The sequence below is a fragment of the Papilio xuthus genome, unplaced genomic scaffold, assembly GCF_000836235.2.
Source record: "Papilio xuthus unplaced genomic scaffold, Pxut_1.1 DF827461.1, whole genome shotgun sequence".
Classification (NCBI taxonomy): Eukaryota; Metazoa; Arthropoda; class Insecta; order Lepidoptera; family Papilionidae; genus Papilio; species Papilio xuthus.
Genome location: NW_013531188.1, coordinates 1,709,776 through 1,732,680, shown reverse-complemented (window position 1 = coordinate 1,732,680; position 22,905 = coordinate 1,709,776). Strand labels below are relative to the sequence as shown.

Below are 22,905 nucleotides of genomic sequence, written 5' to 3'. Positions count from 1 at the left end.
GATCTATTTTGCATTATTTCAGTCGCCAGTTCCTTTTTAATTAGACAATATTATTTTTAAAAACATTCTTGAAAATTTAAACCGATAAAAGTAGTGATAAGATTTCTGGAAAGGTCTAAATTAAGTCTAGCCTAACATTAAATCGGCGTTCAAATACGTTGTATTAATGTCCAAGGTTCGCGCTGGTTATTGCGTCAAGTGGTCAGTAACAGTCCGTGTATTAGTAATCTTGGTGAATGGACGACGTTTCTCGACGCAGCGCCTAGCTCGAAACGCTTACGATATGCGTTTTGACATCGCCTTGCAATGTAAACTAATATAAACCTATTATAATAATATAAAGGTGTTGAAAACATGGTTAGTATTATAAACAATCTAGAATCGATTAAAGATAATAGGTACGGAGAGAGACTTAAAAGGATATCGACCACTTTATAGCCAACTGGCTGTCGCCCGAAACTCAGTCCGCGTGGAATTAAAAAAATAAATAATTTGTAGCCTATGTGTTCTTCCAGACCATGTTCTAAATCTATTCCAAATTTCAGCGAGATTCTTTCAGCCGTTCCGGAGATACCTTCAGACATACATACATCCATCCAAACATTCGCATATACAATATTAGATGTGGCATAATTCAAGTGTAACCATGTAGTAATAAAAGCAATCAAATTGCACCTGCTTTTGTCTAAGTTCCTTATGCACTAGTAGATGTTTTACAAGAAAATTTGTAGATCTCTATAACCATAAATATTTTTGCTTTTATGATAACTATGGTAGTTAGTAGACTACTTAGCTAAATGGTGTAATTAAAAAAAAGCTGATATATGAGAAGTTTGTTTAAGAAGTGTATATCGTGTTTGTTCGTACACGAGTGGAGAACTTTGATTGAATGAGGATAACAAGTTTTTGTAACACATGATGGGAAAATAGCGTTGTGACTAAGGTCGAGGGACTCGAGTTATCGGTGAGTTTCCAAGTTGAGTTTTATCGGTTTTGTTAAATAGTTTTCCGAGTTATACCTTCTTTAAGTGTGATGCGGGTTACTTATAGAGTTTGAGAAATGTGTTTTATTTAATTTTATATATAACTAGCTGTGGCGCGCGACTCCGTTCGCGCGGCATTAAAAAATAGATAGTAGCCGATTCTCATAATAACTAAATATGCGTATGAAATTTACTAAAATTAGTCAAGTCGTTTCGAAGGATTGTAGTAACTAACATTGTCTCACGAGAATTTTATATATAAGATAATAGACGAAATATAATATTATATTGGTTACTTTTTGTGGTTATGTTGTGCTGAGCCGTGAAAAGATATTGTCATCTCTCTCGTTAGCTTTGAATAAACAGAGAGAACAGTAGTGTTTTCTACAAGTGTCACGACATTTAAAATTAACGGTCCCAACTGGAAATCGACTTTAGTGTCTCTATAGTTATGGATAACATGATCTCTAAGTCAATTAGGTCATAGATAAGAAAAAGAAAGTGTACAAAGTGTTTACTTTTAAACAATTTCACTTTCCCTTTCATGAAATGTTATAGTTTGGCGTTCGTTCCTTTAACGTTGGTCAGACGGTGAAAGTTGTGTGTTGTTCTGCGATGTCTTTCATAACCACCCGATTTGAATTCTTATGTAAATTGTAATGACGTGTCTCTCCATTACTTTTAGTTATTTTTGTATTAAAAATTTGCAAATTAAAATTCTTTGTTATATTAATTAGCACTTCATTATTATGACACGATTTAATCCATTTCCTAGTAACTTTTCAACAACTTAAACTAGCTCATAGTATTTGGGACATCCTATATAAAGTGTGGTCACATTAACGGGAGTGAGCACTTTGGTTGTCCGAAAATGAAGTACGTTGTCATTGTAGTCGAAGGGCACAGTAGTTCATTACCATTATTAGTCGTAATCTGTGCAACAAACACTAGAATGTGTGGACTAAACGCGATCATATCTCGTTTGTTTCGGTTAACAGCTACGGGGTGTGAGGCGTTTCGTTCACTCGCTAATTACGGCATACACTTATCTAGCTCGACGTTTGCTTTTCGAGCCAAATTGCTAACGGTAGTGTAACTGAGTGACTTGCGTACAGTTGATGATTTAAATTTTACACCGTTGTTTTGTGTTTTAACTTTACGATGCATTCTTTGTTTTATACGTGTAGTGATACGCAGAATCTTTTCTTTTATCACTTTATATGAAGCGTAATTATCGCAAGAAATACATATTGGTTTGTTTAGAAGACTTCAATCTGTGAATAATTATGTTCTTAAAAAGCTGTAGTTAAACTAACATTGGTTAACGTCAGCAACAACATCTGTTGTATGAATTGGTCGCTTCGACTTGAAATAGAAGTGGGAACAATTCCGCGTTTTGCCAGGAGTGTACGTGCCGGAGGCCTAATTTTAGATGGTTTTCCCTTCCCAACTTTTTCTTATAAGGGAAGGATTGGAAGGGGATGGGGATTTGACAGAAGAGGGGACGCATAGGAACGGGTAATATTCACTTCCTGTGCGTACCCTCCTCCGTCGATAAAAAACAACATTGCGAATGTCTATGACATTCACTTCGCCTTTTCGGCGGATTCTCTTTAAAACTTTGTAGTAATTATTTTTCTTTATATGTATCTAATCTTTATCCTTTGTAAGACGTGATACAAATAGATTTTACTTTGACTTTTCTTTAACATTGTCTGTCTTTTGAATATATTTGTGATTACATTTGCGTTTCACTGCAGAGTTAACTTGTTTAACATTTATTAAAGACAAAGTTCAATGACTATTAGTTTGAGTTAAGTACGACGACCCTTAAAGGTCGGGAGTTATTCTTATAAGTATATCAATGGTCAAATGAAGCAAATACTAATATTTGCACACGTAATATAACTGTAAATAAAAATTGATAAACGAGAAATATTCTAGAAGAATATGTTGCATTGTTAATGAAAATCTTTCGAATCCGTTTGTAGAAAGAAGCATCATTCAAAATAAACATAAACTAGCTTTTGCCCGCGACTTCGTCTGCGCGGACCTAAAAAAACTGTAAGTAGCCTGTGTTTTACCAGACTATATTCTACATCTGTACCAAAGTTCATGTAGCACTGTAGAGACAATGCAAACATCCATTCATCCATCTTAACTTACGCATTTATAATATTAGTAAGACATAGTACCAGCGTTATGTTACATTATATCCTGAAATTGGTACGAAAATAAAGTTTTTTCTTTAACCGTAGCGGTGACGAAATTGCATTTAAATTGGTTCGTGTAGTTACTTGATGTAAGCGTTCGTATAGTGTTATTTCCTACAGAAAGAGGATGGTGTGAGAGTAGGTGCTGCATAAATTCTAATACGTTTCAATTTGCATTCTATTGCGCCTTTTGTTCAAGGTAAATAAATGGATATTTACAAACTATCAATGGAGTGTTAATAGAAAGAATAGAATTAATTATTCCAGGAGTTAAAATATATTTTTGGGTTTTTTGTTGATTTTGGATCTAAATCTGTGTAATGCAATAGGACTCCTTCTTTTTTGTGGCTTTATTTACATTAAAAAAAACAAGAGGTTACTTAACGTCCATGTTATCATGAAATTAAATATTGACGTTTATTTTTTTAACGATTCATTAAAAGGTTTCGGCGTGTATGTTAGTGGGTACGTGTAACTTTAAGTTTATGTTACATAGTCTACTTAAAACACTGGTTGTTGTACTTTTAATGTTATACTTGAGACTTACATTGCAAGATTAAACAACATCCTTAAGTTGCCACATCAACATTGTGGTAAACTTTCCTTACGCAGCTTCCCCCCTACTGTTTTTTGTTTTCGCAAATTCGCCTTAAAAACATTTCGCTAACGCCGAAATATTCGCCGCTGTTTACGTTTCAACTTGGATGTTTGTTTCGCAAGTTTGAATCTAATTTTGACTTAATCGTTTTAAGAGCGAACGCGGTGTATATTTTTTTGGTTTTATAAAATATAATAAAGGGTCTACATTCAGGATTTATGTTCGTACTTCCCCCGTCTGTCCGTATGTACGGATTTCCTTTTAGCTTCGTGTAAATAAGCTGGTTGTATTTTGTTTGCCGTTTTAACGGTTGTAAATCGTGTGGGTAAAAACGTTAGCGGGCTACTGTTGCGGCGCCCCTGCCTTTCACATATTTATAAGCTCCTGCAAAAAATATATCTTAATACCAGATAGAGGAATGTTGACTTAGACGCCCGCTTAAATTTATAATCATGCCGTTTGGAAGCGGGGAGCAAATATGGTCGCGTTTTCTTTTTTTCCGCTTGCGAAATGTTTGACTACTGGATTTATGTTTGATCTCTAAATCGGTTGATCGTTTAAGGCAATATGTTAACTTATTTCTGTACATATATGTGTAGTTAGAAGAAGAGAACTAAATGGAAATTTGTAATGTCTATATACATCTTAATGAATTTATCCTACTAAAATCTTTTTTTTTCATGGTCTTAAAGGTTTACCTGTAATGTAGAAATAATGATGGAATGTCTTATTATTTCAATGTAAAATACTCTAATAGTCATCATGTTTTTACACTTTGCTCTGTTGCAAAACATACATACAAAGTTCTATCAAAAATATATCTTATTTGTAAGATATATAAGGAGCAATTTACAATATAGCCTTGGGCAATTGTTTATGTTGTATGTTTCTAATACAATTTGCAACGACATTACAGCGGACTGTTTATGGCCAGCAATATCGAGACAACCGCCGCCGACGGCGAACGTTTGTATCTTACATTACAAAGGAACACAGGATGTTTCATTTCTCTCCCGTTTTTATTTTTAATAAACTCTGTAAAAGGTCTTCTTAGATTGTAACTTATTGTCGTTATAGGCTGCTAATATATTGTTTGTTTTTGGTCAGGTTTACGTGGAAAGTTTAAATTAAATTGGAATAACGACTAGACTCGCATAAAACTTTGATTAGGTATATCGATATATAATCGCAACAACATAGTATAGGTTTTAATGAAAAAAAAAGAGATATCCTTATAAGTATTTTTTTGTACTCACATATGTAGTTGTTTTGTATTACAACACGCCAAAGGTAAAAGTCAACAGAAAACGCTTGCCTAACACTTTATTAAACGTCCAAGTGAAAACGAAGGAATGAGGTGTTTGGGTTCGATTCTCAACCGCGTCACGTACCGTGCGGTCACGTGACGTGCAGCGGTCAGCGGTATGCAGTTTACGTAACAATGTTGCGTTGCCAACTGTTTTTGCATGTTGACAAATCTAGTAATGTCGGTTTAATTCTTTTCTTGATAAGGTGTTTTACACTGTTATGGTTCATTTAGACATAATCCGAAATCGTACGAGCAAAGCTCGGCAGTTGTTTCAGAGTGAGACATAGGTATTGTATTCTCATACGTTTGTCTCTTTCAGGTGAAGAGTTTCTTTGTTATCATTTCCCCTCGACCAAAAAAGTGGTTATTACCGTATTCCAAATTGTAACGTACTATTAAATGTTGTTTTATGTTATAGTCGGAGGGTTTTAGTTGGTCGTTGCGAGAATAAAAAGTGGCACGTGTGTCGTAGGGCGTGCGTTCGTCTCGACGCCGGCGGCCGTCATAATCACGTTTTACAACGTATACTTTTATTGCCCATTCTATGAGTTGGCGTAACATAAGGAATATCGCGCTGTAAAAGTCCGCGAACACTAAAATAAAGCCCAAACTCGTTGTTTTCCACGCTTTTCATGAATAACACACGTTTTATTAACATCTTCACTTTGTAATGTCTTTGATTTGTGGTTATAATCTTGCATTTTATGGCTTATTGTTGTGAAATGAAAATTCTGAGGTGAATTGCGGGAACCGAGAATGCTCTACTAAAATATTCATAACATTTTTTTTTGGTTGTCGTGTAATGCTGTTTTATACTTTTTTTCGGAACATAAACAAGATTAAATTTGATGAAATATTAAAGGAGACTTTATAGATGGTTTAAGTGTAATTAATTTTTTAGTATAATAATGCAAAAAAATATTGTTGCCGATACAAATCACTTGCATTTTTTCTGCGCTTTCCTTTTGTCTTATATTTCTACAAGTTGAATAAAGATAATAGCCGTCTTCGTAATATCAATCTTAAATATTCAACACAAATAATACTCTTTAGCGAGATAATATGCATAGCTTTAGAAATACCGTAAACATCTTAAGCAAAGTAGCAAGCAAATGCGAACGCATTAATTCCCAAAGCGCATACTCATCGGCTTTACTCAACGTGCTTCGTGTAGCAACCGCGAATTCCGCACACATTTAATACTATAATAACTATTACCTATGTCATCATCTCCTTCAACTTATCCCACTTATATAGTGTCGTCTACTAGATTTTCGTCTTTCATGTCTTCCGTCATCTTTCCTTGAAGACCAATTTATTTCATTTTTCGTGTCCTAATGTTCGGCGACTTTACCGTTGTTTGTTACAAAATCAGGTCCAATCAACCCATTATTCGTGTTAAAATGTAGCCTATGTCCTTTCCCAGGCTCAAGACTATCTGTATACCAAATTTCATTTGAATCGGTTTAGTAAAAAAGGACAGACTGTAACTGATATAACATGTTTTTATGTGTATGTTTCAGTAGTGCGTACTCATGATAACAGTTGCCATCTCCTGTGATGCTTACAATGCAGCAGACGCCTCCGCTTTATGACGCCCGCGCTCCCCGGCATACAAATGCCAAACACTTTCCCCCATTTTACAGCATCGTTAGTTGGAATCGGAATATTATGTCGTTAAGCGTTAACGACCGCTGAATAAGAATAATTCGAGCGCTATAAAGTTTCTTGACCCTTACTGTCGCTTTTTTATTTGGCAGTAACTTTCGTTGTGTTATGTGCAACATTTTATATACCCTATATTATAAACTCATATGAAGTTGATGATAAAACTGTGATCACGCCAGTAAACCATAGGGGTAGGCAGAGACCACGGACTATTTGGCGCTGTCCTGACACACTTCTCTGACTTCTATGTTCATACATCTACGTATACACGCTCGTCCGTTTCGAGTGCTCTTAATATCGCTTTTCTTGAGTATTTTTAGACGATAACTTGATGTGGAAATATGAAATGATGATTTCCAAATGACAATGGTCATTTTGTAAGGGTAAATCATGGATGTTTTTCGTAAACATCTTATTTAAATATCAAAATGTTTATGTTAGTAGCCTTCAATAACGTCTTTTCTGTAGTGTATATTGTAACTTTGACGTATTGCTAATGATGTAACGCGTCATCCGACACGACTGTAGCAACTGACAGATTATCTTCATGTAATCTAAGAAGCCGGGGCTGCACCAGAAGCGGTTGTAATTGGCACATCCTATTTGCGTAAAGCCCAATGTACAATGTACAATTTGCGTAAACGTAACATAATATATCTGATCAGATTATTCATGAGTTGCTTGTAGGAATTCCTATTTGAATATGGTTGAATTTGTAATTCTGAATAGAATTTGTAATTTAAAGGTTTAATTTAGGATTAGTATAAAATGGATTGGTGCTTAGACTTGTCTACAAAATCTGTATTGAATTCAATATAATCTAAATAAAACTTGATCACAATTTTATTCAATGGAGGTAGAAAAGAACAGAACACTGCTAGGGCCTGGAACAACAATATTTGTGACCACACGGAAGTCAGGCGACGTGGAAGCAATTCCGCGTTTCGTCTGATAAATTTGCATGACGGAAGATTAATTTTTGTCCATATTCCTTTTGTCACATTTTCTTATAAGAAAATTATGGGAAGGGAAAGTGGATTTGGCTGAAGAGAGAATGCATAAAAAGGAGAAATATCCTCTTTTTGTGCGTCACCTCCTCCGTCGATTAAAGGTAGACAACGCAGCTCTTGTTTTTTTTTTATAATTATTTAAATAATATTTAAACATAACTATTTAGGTCATTGTCAAACTTTAACAGATGAAAATAATAATCTTACAGTTAAGTCGAATGTAGGTAAGTAGAACATAGCGCGCTTAGAAGTAACTTAAGCGGCTTACTGCCCAACGGACTTAGCGCCTGCTCCTATGGATTAGGGGGTCTACAAAACTTAAGAGTACTCGGAAGTCTCGCTGTTCATTTACCTTTAAAGTATATACGTTAACTACATTTTAATTGAGTAAGAAGGTCTTTGTGACCTTCTTAAGTAGACTACTAGAATAACATTCTTTAAAATTGGCCAAGCTGTTTAGAATATAAGAGGTCACAGTATTCGTAAGAATTATAAAAGGGAATATCGTAAAGATTCTCTTTTGTTTTTGCTCCTTAAATTCATGTTGTTTTTCATTCAATTTTTCACATCTCGAACACATCGTCGTAAATAAACAATTGCTTTTAAACGAGTCAGTCGACACGTGCTACGGTGCGGGCCGATTAACGATTGCCTCGCAACGCTTCACGCCTCGCGCGCTCATTTCGCGCCTAATTAGTCGTTGATAATTAGCGCCACCCTGTCACCGTAGAGCGCGTTTTAATAAAGTGTCGCCGAATGACAATTAAGGCGTGAGCGTGACAAGGTATCAAACGCGTGCATGAAAAATTCTCGCGTTTGATGACAACCAAGTCAGCATGTCGACAGTTGCGACTTGGTTTTGATTTTTGTCGTTTTTTAAGCAGTCTTTTGGGAAACTCGTTTAAGTAGCCTTAATCAGATCTTCATGTGTTTGTCATTTATTTTAGTTTACTCAAATTAGTTAAATGTGTTCCGTAAATATTGCATCATAATCCAATATGTGCGCTTATCATGATGACCAATTGTTGACTCAATTGATGGTTAATACAAAGAATATTAAATTTTAATGATGGCTGTAATTGGGTAGTAAAATAACACTAGTAAATGTGCAATTTTATATGACTAGGAATGAAGTACTGAATCAATCGAATTATTTCGACCATATTTTCGGAAGTAGAGCGGTATTACTTGAAATCCAGTAATGTGCCAGGAAATCCATAGTCATTGCAAATCTGGGTCTACTTATGGTATCCAAAGTCAATAATACTATTTTAACAATACTTTAAAGTAGTAGACAATGAGTCGGCTCTACCGGTGCAATATCAGGACCAAGCGGAAGATAGGCGTGAAGTGAAAACAATTTCGCATTTTGTCTGAGGAGTGTTGGTGTCGGAGGGCTCATTTTAGTTTTATTTTTCTTCTACCTTTTGCATATAAGGAAAGGATTGGCACTGGAAGTGGAATTGTTAGAAGAGGGGATTAATTACTGACATTAGTATTAGTTTATAAAACTTATTAGTTATACAGTAGAGAGGGAGAGAGTTTGCTCAAAGTAGTATTTGATCAAAACAAAGCCAATTGAGAAGATATAACGTATGATTTGGTATTGTTAACCTATCGTGTGCTACTGTCACTAGCTTAGCCGTGCTGCTTTGCAGTCGGTGGGTGCTGCGACTGCCTTTTGAAATCAATGTCGCTTCGGAAATGCTTTGTTTGCATGCTAATTCCATACGTGCAACGAATACGATACCTAGAAATAGATTTGATGTGTTTTTTTGGATTCTAGTTATATCTCTGCTTTGTCGTGTAGAAAATAATATATTACTTATTTAGATACGTTGGTAAATTACTTAGACCTGGTTATTACCTGAATGTATTTGTTGGCTTCTCTTCGATTTGGATGAAATAAAGCCTATTGTTTGTTTGAACGCGTTACATTTGCTTTCTATTATCATCGCCAGCTCATACGTCCCCACTGAGGAGCTCGGAGCGTAGCCTGAGTTAACGGTGACTAGTAGGTTGTTTTGTATATGCCAAAGCAATCACAATGGAAGGCTACAGGCTATTTAATATCACACTACTACTCTTGGACCCACAGAAATGTGTCATAACATAATAGATTTGTTCTTAAGAAAAATATGTTCTTTTCTCTTTTATATCACACGTTACGAAGCACAAATTGAACCGCGGGAAACTGCTAGTAAATTAATAAATAGGTAATATAATATTTGGGGGCCACTTCGTGTGAATTAGATTGTATTAGTAGTGACGACAGCCTGCGGCCAGTGGCGCCCCCGGTGGCCGGTAATTGAATGAGGGAAGCCGATGCCTCAACATAATTAGGTTTCCACAAGGTCGACCACAAGGATTACATGACGTATACCAAGTCTATTCAGTTAGGTATTTTATTTATCACTCCTAATGAAGTGTCTATGTTAACATGGAGAGCCTGTAGCGAGGATTAAGAGGTAAAGTTGTTATATAGCAAATTAGTGCCTGGTTTTATGGAATACTAGCTGTCGCATGTGACTTTGTCCGCTAGGAATTAAAAAACCTTATAAGCCTATGTGTTCCTCCAGATTTTGTTCTACATCTATGCCAAATATTAGCAAGATCCATGCAGTCGTTCTGAAGATATCTAATAACAAACTTTCATCCAAACATTCGCATTTATGATATTTAGTAGTAAGATGGTTTAATATACTGGTATTCGAGGTAGATTTTAATACGTTATACGTACTATACGCTGAGTAATTTGCAACTACGCTTGCAAATCATAAAGCTTTCGCCAAATAAATGTATTTAGCATAATTTTGTTTGCTTTAATCGCTTACCTTAGTCAGCGATGCATGTAATAATCTCATCAACATGTAAACATTTCAGACGAAATATTAAAATTGTTCCGTTTACATTACGCCGTTTTAACTTAATTAATTGCACACCCAATCTGATGTCGAATGCACCTGCGTTAATGTACAGCGCACACTGAACCAGTCGCCTGTTGACTTACGAGCTCAATATACCATTCGACTTGTTTAATTAATAGTGCGTTATATCTCGCTTGAATGATTCAATGAAATTGTTGTGTTGGACGTTAGATAGGAACTGATTGAGAAGTCTAGTTGTCTTATAAAAACTATCTAGTTTTAGAAATCTTACTAATATTATAAGTGCGAATGTTTGGATGGATGGATATTTGAAGGTTTTTCTAGAACGGCTGTATGGATCACACTGAAATTTAACATAGATGTATAATCTAGCCTAGAAGAACAGATAGGCTAATTATTTTCAATTCGGCGCAAACGGTGTCGCAGGCGACAGCTAGTATCTTTATAAAATGAGGTTGTATTATTAATATAGGTTGCTTAGGCACCGCGATTTTTGATTCTAATTAATATTAAAATATTTATTTTATAATTGCATCAACAATATTCAGTAATATGTACTTTTTATTTGGTAAGACGGTTTAAATATATTTTAGTTGAATTTGAATAACAAATCTTAGGCTATCTCTGTCTAACCGATGGTTTCTGACGTCAAAAACTGTATAAAAAACATATCATCTTCGATTGATAAAACAGAGATAACAATATATTTAAAACGTGTATTTTGGTCTTAAAAACCCACGGTATATCATAATGCGTTCATGAAGATACAAACATTAAAAATGTTTAACATATTTTTTTAATGCTACCGTTGTTTACCGTATCGCTCACGTTAAATGTAAGTTGCCTTGTCTGGTGGAAAATTAAATTATAACGCCGCGTACCCTTGATGAGGTTTATTAAAACGGTTTCGGTACACGCGAGACTACGTCAAAGGGTCGCTCCGGCAACATTATATTACTATGTTATATTACTTCCTATAACATATATACATATAAATAGGTGGAGTTTGATGTAGCCCTTCTTGCTTATACCTGTTTAATATATCCATTCAGTCTTCTAGAGTATGGTTACATTACTCTATAATACAATCTGAAGACAATTAAGATTATTCTTTTGTATTTATAACTAGTTGCCACCCGCGACTCCGTCAGAGCGGATTGAAAAAACCTAATAAGTAGTCTATGTGTTTTGCAGACTATGTTATACATCTGTGCGAAATTTCATCAAGATCCGTTGAGACGTTCCGGAGAGAACCATCTAAACTTTCGCATTTATAATATTAGTAAGATTATAAATAATGTTAAATATGTTTTGCTTCTAAGAGAATTAATGTTTCAATAAGTATCCTGTATTAATTGTTATCATAAAATTAACGTTTATTTTATGAAAATGTTACCTTATTTATGATTTAAGTGGGATCCCGCTTTCGTAACACATTTCGTGGAAATCCACTAAGCTTTAGTGGGTCTTATCCATGGCACATTCGACTCTCGTTCATTGGAGTGGCTTTTAATTTGTTAAATTGAAAAGAAACATCGCATTGTTTGGATGAAATTGGGCTTATTTTGGGAAACGCGGCGGGTCGTAAATGAAGATCCCTTCGAATAAGCGAGAGGAATAAATGATCTCCCTACGCAACAATGGTTAGGAACCGTATACGGGCCCCTCTATTTGTACAGACGAGTGTTTATTTTACGCATACGTGGAATGGAAATACTTTTTATTTCTTTTTACCAAATGTATTAGATATCAAATAACAAGACTGTTTAATAACAGCCTACTAGTTAAACTAAGTAACCAAAATAATCTAGAATTCATTTTATTAAATTCTGTTTAATTCAGACACTATCAATCGCCCGCGACTCTAACCGCGCAAAATTAAAAAAAAAACTAGTAGCCTATGTGTTCTTCTAGACTATGTTCTACATCTATGGCAAAGTTCAGCGAGGTCCGTTCAACCGTTCCGGAGATAAATTCAAACAAACATCCATCCATCCAAACATTCGCATTTATAATATTAGTAAGATCTAAGTCGAACTGACTCTTTTATTAATTCTACATGCAGTTATCATATACGCAGTTTTTGTAGCCTAGGTGAGCTACTCTGTGTTAAATCCAGAAAAATCTAGGTTCAATACTGTCTACATAGTTTCACATGTATTGCATCATCATCAGGTCACTATACGTCCCCACCAAGGGGCTCAGAGCCTACCCTAAGTTAAGGGTGATTAGGTCATAGTCAACCACGCTGGCCAAGTGCGGGTTGACTTCACACATATCTTTGAATTTCTTCTCAGATATGTGCAGGTTGCATCGCGATGTTTTCCTTCACCTTATGTATTGTATAGATTATTACAAAATTGTTATATAGTAAAAATGTATGTTAGGAATTACGGAAAAATTGTATTTATTATGATAATTTTCTTGCTTATCTATTGTCGTAGGTTATTTCCTTTATCAATATTGACATGCTTTTAGAACAATTAGCAATTATAAAGTATATGTATGAGATCTTCCGTGGCATATGACAGTTGTCTGTCCGTGATAGTGGTGGGTCAGTTGGTTCAGTGCGACTGTGAGTGTAGTCTGTGAGTTGTGACTTTCTTTGTACAGTATTGTGTTTGTAAGCTCTAGTCAAGTAGATATTACTTAACGGTGAGTTTTGTTTTTAAGTCAAGTGTTAACTTACCAATTGATATTTTATGCCGTGTGTTTCTTTTGTTCTTAACGCATTCGTTTACGTCAAAGAAAACATATCAATTAAATATTAAATGTGGTTGTATAGCCATTAATTCATTCTGATAAAATTGTAGTAATGTGTCATGTTTATATAATATACATGCAAGATTCTGTGTACAGTCAAAGGACTTTAATTTCCTACCCATTTTGGTAATGGTATTTGACGCATACAATGCAATTAAATCGAACATATGATATTGAAAGAGAGTGTTCACATCACTCTAGCAACGGATTTTGCGATATACTTGTGAACTAAGTTTAACCGGCTAAATCATAATGAACAAGTATTAAGATAGAGCGAATTTAATTCTTTGACTATGTAAAACGTCGAATCCACTCCGAAAGTTGCGGCTCCCGTTTAAAACACACTTGCAACATTTAAGCAACTGTTAGTAATGACATCGCATTACACGTACCCCCTTTATCCGATCGCTGAGAGATAAAGGCGCAGGGCGTTCGATGTAGACTCCTCGCAAAAGAGCTTATGTGCTACGGAATAGAGACGCCTGCATGCGAATTATAGCTTGCGCTAACGTATTACTGAAGATACCATCTTTTTAAAAAATTACAGGATTTTTTTTCATAAATTTACAAACATCTCGCATCTTTTCGCGAGTACTTTTTTAATAAGTCGTAATGTGCAAATTAAAAAACAATGTGTACCACAATTCTTCAATTTTTTTCCATATTCTGATAAAACAAACCCCGCGATACGCTTTATTCAATTACTAGTTGTCGCCCGCGACACCGCCCGCGTGAAATTAAAAAAAAATAATTAGCCTGTATGTCCTTCTTACAAACATCCATCCGTACATCCAAACATTCGTATTTGTAATATTAGTAAGATAGTAAGATAAAATTTGCTTGCTTAATATATAATAACTTTTTGGATATACTGAATAACATGTTTTTTGCTTCCATTCTCGTATTGGGGTTAAATCCATGACTGTATACATATGAGCCGTTTTATAAAAATATGAAAAAATTAAACGTTAGTAAAATACAAACGTAGCAGTAAAAGTTGTACGATTCAGAGTGTAAAAATCCCCGGTGGGATGACAACGTTTTCACAATCGCGTCCCATAGTCGCGGACAAATCCGACGGAAACCCTGAATTGATGGTGGCACTACGCAAAACAAACGACACCCATACGTTGTCGCGATCCGGCTTTACGTTAATGAATATTGGATTTTAAAAGTCGTTACACAATATCGTTAGCTGCCTTTGTGCTCGTGTAAACCTAGTTTCAATATTTAGAGCTTTAGCGCCGATATCCATATTAAACTGCAATGCAATCTCTTATATTGCGTCGTTGAACGCCAGAACACTTTGCATATATTTGTTCAAATATTGCCCACAGATTGTATTTATTATTTTAAAAACAAAATAAGACTACAGTTTATTTGATTTTTGTAAAATAGTCAGCACCATAATCGTACAAAGTACATAAACGTTAAAACGCAATAAAATTTGAGAATTCCGTTTTAATTTCCCCATATTAGTTATTAATTAAAAGTCAAATGCATTCGAGTGCAGTCGATTGTTTGAGTTGGGTAGTTCCCGATGCTGAGAGGCGAACGAATATTAAATTATTTTACGCATTTAGTAAATCTCGCAATTAACGTCCTATATACTTCCAGCCAGTCCCCTTTTATGATGCGATAAAATTGTCAAATTGCCGCCAGTAAATATCTATGTGTGAGTGTTGTGTGATGTGCTTGTGTGTAGGCGAGGGAAGCAACGACGCCAACGGGCTATTTTGTTGTGTCATTATTGTGTTCCCGCTTTATCTTTATGATTTACTTCCCACTACGTAAATGGATGCACTCCTAGTACGGTCACCGCACTCGATACTTATTTTATCATTGCACTCGTAAGTACTGTTGTCTATGACGTATTTCAATTGATGTCCACCGGATGTGTAAGATTAGATGTTTCCTGTACAGCAAAGTTAATTTTCAGATATAAAATGGCTTGTTTATGTGTGTGTGAGTTTAGAAGTTGGATTAAAAAACACTATGAATGTTTTCGTGCCAAATCACAAAATAGCAAAAAGTTTATTAGAACTACAAAATAATTCATGAGAAAAGTAAAACATGATAATAAATTGCAGTCGATTAATAATTTATTATATTGTTTCAGGTATGTCATGTTTGATATCTAAGTTCTGCATACATCTTGTATAAGGGTGAGTCTCCACTGTTGTAACAACTGTATTCATGCCTATTGCCACTTTATCAGTCTCGTTAAAAAAAGAGTCAACAATATTCGTATACATGTGGTATGACAGTTGAAATTCAAGGCAATAAGGACAAGAGTTATCTAATCAAACGTTTGTACGTATTAAATGACGTACAATGAACAGTATAGGAGGGGAAATTTATAACAACCATTGTCTGACAGGTCAATGTATGGCAACAGGCAATAAATACACCGTTGTCTATTTCAACGATGCTCTGTTCTATTGAAATGTTATGAAACACGCTCGTAGATACGCATTTGACATTCATGGTAACCCACTCGCCTTGTGACCTTTTAGTATTCGTGCTGGTTTCTCGATTCGCATTACGAGGTATGGTGATTAGGCGAATAACATTTTATGTTTTGCGGCATTTGAATTAAGTTCAAGAAAGGTTAGTATGGATGATTTATATTTTTTATGTGTTCAACCAATGAACACGATTTTTTTAAATAGGTGACAAGGATATTATAATCCAATGGGAAAAAATCCTAGGTCAGTTTAGCCTTAACATTAACTAGAATTATTTGCTCTTAACTTTATAATCATAAAGTTATACGATTTTTGCTCTGATATCTTAATTTTAGAAGGTAAACAACATATTATAACGTAAAATTTTGTTAATAAAAAACCCAGAAGAATTCTTAACTACATGGTGCTCATCTTAGGGCTTAATGCGATATCAATAGCGAGAATACACGTTGATCTGTTGGTCGTCGAATCAATGTCAATGTAAAAGCGTAACGGGAAGCGTGTGTCTGACATCCATGACAGTTCTGTCTGCCTCCTGTGAAATTATGTTGATATTTCCTATATAAAATATTATCATTAATACATATAAAATATTTCTTATATTTGTCTGACCTGACGTGCAAATAAATGTTTTATGCCGGAAGATACAAGGGTACAGTTCGAGAAATTATTACTTACATAAATAGATTAAAACGCCTTTAAAAGTATCGACTTTTAACGTAATAAATTTAACAAAAATTTATCACTAACTAGCTGTCGCCCGCGACTCTGTCCTTGCGGAATTAAAAAAACCTAATAAGTAGTCTATGTGTTCTTTCAGACTGTGTTCTTTATGTGCCAAATTTCATCAAAATCCGTTGAGCCGTTTAGAACATACCTTCAATCAAACATCCATCCATCCAAACATTCGCATTTAGTAGGATTATCTAAAATGACTATTATAAGTAGAACTTCATTATAGTGTCAATGTTGCCAATGTATTTGTATGACACCGTCTGCATAGCGCCCTGTCTTCCTTCCATAAGTTATCTACGAGACGGAAACAATGTCAACGTAAACTTGTGACACGAGCACAAGAATGTTAGGAACAAAGAACATCCTATATACTAATATTATAAAGACGAAAGTTTTTTATTTTTGTATGTAACGAATAAAATCTAAAACTACTGGAATGATTTTTAAACGTCTTTTGCCGTTACAAAACTACAAGTGCAAATGCATATACAGGTTGTTGCATTTCTTTATCCGATATTGATTGAAGCGTGTAATGTTTGATACAAATTAAAAAAATATCCAACGAAATGTTCTACTTCCAGACGAGTAAATACAAAAAGCACGAGAAAAATTCTCTATTAACACTTCAAATGCTGTTCGGATCAATATTTAAGCGATGTATAGAGTAAATACGTATCGTATCACGCGGGCTGTGATTATTCTGAGTGGATTTTTTTCCCTAGATTTGAGTTTGAACAATGTTTCTGATCAAACAGGAACGTACGTCGGGATTAATCCTCGCTTGTATCCAACCAACACAATGGCTTAAATCGTACCTAGTCGGATGCGCGATTGAAATGAATCCTTTTTTTTTTATTTCGACAGGTGCAGTACCAATATCCTCGGAGCCCGCTGTTATATATTTTTAATTCTGAAAGCATATGTATAGGTTTTCAATCATCGCAATTTCCTCGGGTTTACAATTACTCCATTGTCCCAATTGATGCTTGTATATTTTTTATTTAGAAACGCTTCCCCGATTAATGGATATTCGATTTTTTTTTTGGTCATAGGTGAATTGGGTTGTAATGTTGAAATGGTTTCTAAATCGATTAGAAATTGATCAAGGCCGTCGCTTTATCTGACTCAATTGGTACAAGCTTGTAACAGTTCCCTGTCTGCTCTTGATTGTAAATTAACTATTTATAATAGATACTCGAAACGTACCTCTTGAGTCGAACACATGTTACAAAGCAAAGAAGTTCAAGTGCAGGCATCAGTTTAAAATCGATCTGATTGATAATGTTTGTGTCTGAAAGTTATTTTGAATGGCACGTGATTTATGGAGATCTGGTTAAGACTTAAATATATATTTTTGTTTTTCTATCTTATCTTATATTTATAATAAATTAAATCTATTGCTGTTCGTTAGTCTCGCTAAAACTCGATAACGGTTAAACGGATTTATCTCATTTTGGTCTTGAAATGTTCGTGGAGGTCTAGGGAAGGCTGGAAAGGGAAAGCTGAAAAGGTCTGGAAACTAATTAAGTTTTATTAATTCCACGCGGACGTAGTCGCGGGGGACAGCTAGTAAAAAATAAAAATACTCTTACATATCGAACACAAGGACTTTGATATTGTTTTATAATTTATTAAACAGCTATTTTTATTGTAAAATCTTGCCTTACAAGAGCAAATAACTGTTTAATCTAATTTGTAGCGTGAAATAAGTTTTGCTGTGAATAAAAATAACGTTACATGCAAAACAAATCACATTAAACGGATGTGTTGCCTCGTGTCAACAAGATTAGCTTGCAACGACACAAGCTGTTTTATGCTTGTTACACGTAATAAGAGTATTTATAGAAATAGGTTCACTCATGATGTTACGCTAATGTAAAGGTAACCTTATTTTGTGTTGGAATTCTGCTAGGTCGCAGCATTGATGTTATAAATGAGATGTTTGTTAGAAGATGTCTCCAAAACTAATGTATGGATCTCGAAAATTGGCAGAGAGATAGAGTAAAGTCTGGAAGAACTCTAATTAACTTTTTTTAATTCTGTGTGGACGGAGTCGTGGGAAAAAGCTAGTTATATGTAAATATACCTATTCATTTTGCAAGAGTAAATACGTAAACATTATATTTCATATGATATTAGACGATTGTTTTGTACTTGCTAAGATTCGTTTAACATACATTGTAGCTTAGTTTAACACTGTCTACAAATGTAGGAAGTCCGGAACAGCAATGTAACGATGTCTCCAAGTTTCCAGGGCACGTTGACACTCGCCTCTCTGTCGCTGACGGCAGCGGAAGCCTTCGGCCGACGGGAACGCTACGCGACTTCTGTAAAGTCTAGTATACACTGTTAAAGAATATTTAAATGAATACGTATATAGTAATAAAAACACTTAAGGGTTGAGAAATGGTAAATTATTCGCTTGTTTCTCATATTAAATATTAATATGAGAAACAAGCGATAATAGATACTCAGGGTAGCCCTAAGTGATCAATTTCTATCTAGCTTTTGATATCTCAATCGTATTATAACATCTTTTGTTATATTTAACTTATTTAAAATAATATATCATTTCAACGAAGAGTTGTGGTCGTGTTAGTGGAAACGGTACGTTTTTACGTTGCTTACTTCTGTGATCTAGTCGTGTATTGAAATAGCGGTGTTTTAGAAATCTGCTGTAAATAAATAATTTACATTTTAGTTTTCGTCAATGACGTCAAAGATGTAAGGGAGTATAAATTTATTCATTTATGTATGTAGCAAAATATAGCTCCGTTTAATGTAATAAGATGCATCGATGTGCTTGTTAATTTACATAATATATACATAATTCTGTACGCAGATGTTACAGGTAACAGACACGTGGGTGTGTACACGGCTTTAGTCAGGTTGATTATGCGCTCGACGGTATTCGCGCTGCCTTGTTTGCATTGACGTGTGTCGCGAGCATAAGCGCTCTTGTTGCTAAGATCGTCTTGTCATGGGAATTTAACGTGCGTTCGCGTATTGCGCTTTTATATTGTAATAATTTGATTTGGAATTTATTAATCTAGACTTAGTAATAAATTCCAATTCAAATATTTATATAGTCTAGTATAGAGCGTCGGTGCCTCATGGGTCAGGTCAAGCATTTGAGTTGCAATCTGCAGGTCCTGGGTTCGAATCCTGCCGTGTACCAATGCGTTTTTCGATTTCCAATTCACATGTGTACTGTCCGACGTATTTCCGTGTGTATTTATCCGACGTTCTTAAGGCGAAGAAAAACATAGTGATGCACCTGCACATGTTTGAGAAGAAATTCAAAGATATGTGTGAAGTCTCACCAACCCGCACTTGGCCAGCGTGGTTGACTATGGCCTAATCATCCCTAACTTAGGGTAGGCTCCGAGCCCCTCGGTGGGGGCGTATAGTGAGCTGATGATGACTATGTCTAGATATCAAAATCAATATCGATACTGTCGACGTATCGATATTGATTTTGTGATGGTAAATATATCGATGTTTTTATTACATCCCTTTTTAGTTTAAGCATGAATATCCGATTAACGTCTATAACCAAAATAAGATCTTTTCTCACTGTTAGATGTTCACAGCGGTAAGAATTTATAAACGTGGTCAAAGGTTAGGCATAGATAAATGTCAGGTGAAACTTATTCACCTTTATCGTGACCTCTACGTATCGTGAAAGGTGAAAGATGATTGATTTATATGATAGAAAGTTAATAGCTTTATGATTTAATATAATTGTATAATTTGGTATCATCATTTATTAATGCTTAAAAATGCTGATATGGTGTAAGATAATCTGTTCCATACAAAATCAACAGGATGAAAATGTTTATTTAAAACGTATTGTTATCTTTATTTTGTCAATGATAATGACAAGGATAGCGATATGTTTTATACAGAGATTTTGGTGTCAGAATTCACTTGTAAGTAGTTATTAGTGGTATGGACTTTTAATTGCTTTATAGACTTGAAAGGGATAGCGAAGATGAAAATAAAATTTGGTAAGTTATTATATTGACGTACTTTATAATCGATTGGTGACATAAATATGAACGGAGTTTGGATACGAAGAGTTTGTATGTTGTAGAAATATAGTGAAATTTATAAAAAGTCACTTAACAAACGTTCCAGAATAAATAGTCTTCGGACGCAATAGTTTAGTCGATAGCGTTTTGTTTATTGTTCCTATGCCCGTTGTAAGACTGTTTGTTTCCTATAATGTTCCTCCGCGTATGTATACATATGTATACATACATATATCCTTTGTATACGTCCAAGGAATTGCTTTCAATATAAACTAACATGAAATTGTGTGCTTTTTCCTATGCGGTTGGTCTATGTTCCATGTTTGTTTTTTAGTTTCAAAATAGCCGTGAACTTTTTTAAGAATTCGCTGGCCATCTTTGTTTTTTTAGTAGCGATTGAAAGAGATAGTTATATTGTTGTAAAAAGTGTTAATATAATGTAGACTCAAAGTAAAATTAAACTTCATATTATGATGAGTTTTGCTAATTTCATAGTAACATAGTTTCTATAATAGAACCGTCAATAGCCTAATGGTTAAGGGTACAGATTTCCGATCACGAGGTCGGGGGTTCGAATCCCACCATTCGACTATTGTCGTAAACCATATCCTATCACAAGTCTAGAGCTCAGTTGGAATGGTAAAAGAAATATTAGTAAATTTACAAAAAACATCTGCTAATATTTAAACAAAAAAATATTACGCTGGAAAATTCGCGTTGTTCAATTAGTAATTAATAGTTTGAAATGTAATTAAAAAGTATAAATAAATTGCCTTATTATATAATGCTAAAATACAATTTATTAGCGATAGAAACAAGTTTTATGTAAGTCGCTATCGTGTTATTAATTTTTACGATCTTTTTACTTGCTATTTTGTTCATGTAATGTATATGTAATTATTGTTAGTATATAATAAAATGATAATATTATATTTTATTTAATATTAATTTATTTTTTATTTAAATTATATGTCATTTTCTGTAACAACGATAAATATTTTTCGACATTTAGAAAGGAAATAAAAAATTTATACATTAGTATTATAGTATTACAAAATATAGATGAGATTAAGAAAACAAAATAATATCAGAATAGTCGCCACTTAACTTCAAATGATTTCAGTGGAAACTAAATTTTCTCTTTTTGTAACGAATACTTTAGTGATAATTTAAGGAGTGAATGATTGATTCATGAAAATTATAAACTATAAATCAACTGTAAGCTATTTTTTTTATTTATCTTACCTAACCAAACCGTGGGTTTCTGAGACAAAAATATATGTATAAAACATATCGTTATCCCTGTCATTATATTTGTTAAAACAGAGATAACAATATGTTTTAAATAGAGATTTTCGCCACAGAAACCCACGGCTAATTTAACCTTGTAATGTAAATAATATGAGATTTAAAAGAACATTTCATAGTACTTGATGACCACTTACTTAAATAACTTGAGACATGCAATATTGTACTTTACCGGCGATTAGCAATTAACTTGTGTATATTGATTAGCTTGTTTATAATAGTACATTCAATATTAACAAGATGAAGATTACCAGTTTGTTTGAATAGGTATTAATTAAGTTATATTAATTATCCACAGTATATTGTAACTTCATAAAGCACAGAATATTATATTCTAAGTTTGATTCTAAGTGATGTGGAATTGTTCGTTGTCAGCACATACATGTCCCAACCGAGGAGCTCGCAGACTACCACAGTAGAGGAGACTAGGCCATAGTTAACCACGCTGCCCCAGCGTGGGTTGACTTCACACATATCTTTGAATTTCTTCTTAGATTGCATCAGTTTTCTTTTACTGTATGAATGTAGGATAAACATATTGGTACATCACGGAGATCGTCTGGATGTGTAGATTTCGGTACGATTAAGCGCTTAACAATTGACCACCGACGCATTGTCATTATGTTTTGCAATTTATGGCCCCTTAAAAAAGCGAATAGCTAGCGAGCTAGGCCATAGTCAACCACGCTGGCTCAGTGCGGTTTGGTTGACTGCACACAAATCATTGAATTTCTTCTCGGATATGTGCAAGTTGCATCACGATGTTTTCCTTCATCGTAAGAACGTCGGATAAATAGGTACATATGTAAATCGGAAATCGAAAACACATTAGTACATGGCGGGATTTGAACCCAGGATTTGCAGATTGGAAGTCAAGTGCTTAACCCCTTTTTTTTTTTTTTTATAGTCAGGAAATGCATTTACGCAC

General features: G+C 34.5%; 1 protein-coding gene across 2 annotated transcripts in view; it reads left to right on the top strand.

Annotated features, from left to right (window-relative positions):
- LOC106119423 (furin-like protease 2) overlaps positions 1-22,905 on the top strand; it is a 170,219-nt gene that overhangs the window by 14,051 nt on the left and 133,263 nt on the right. The window contains exon 1 of one of the 2 annotated variants that reach the window (XM_013314396.1): positions 13,249-13,324. The exons of the other annotated variant lie outside the window; for it this stretch is intronic. The gene's annotated coding sequence lies outside the window, so the exon portion shown is untranslated. Of the gene's footprint in view, positions 1-13,248; positions 13,325-22,905 lie in introns of those variants that run through there. 2 annotated transcript variants of the gene reach the window in all.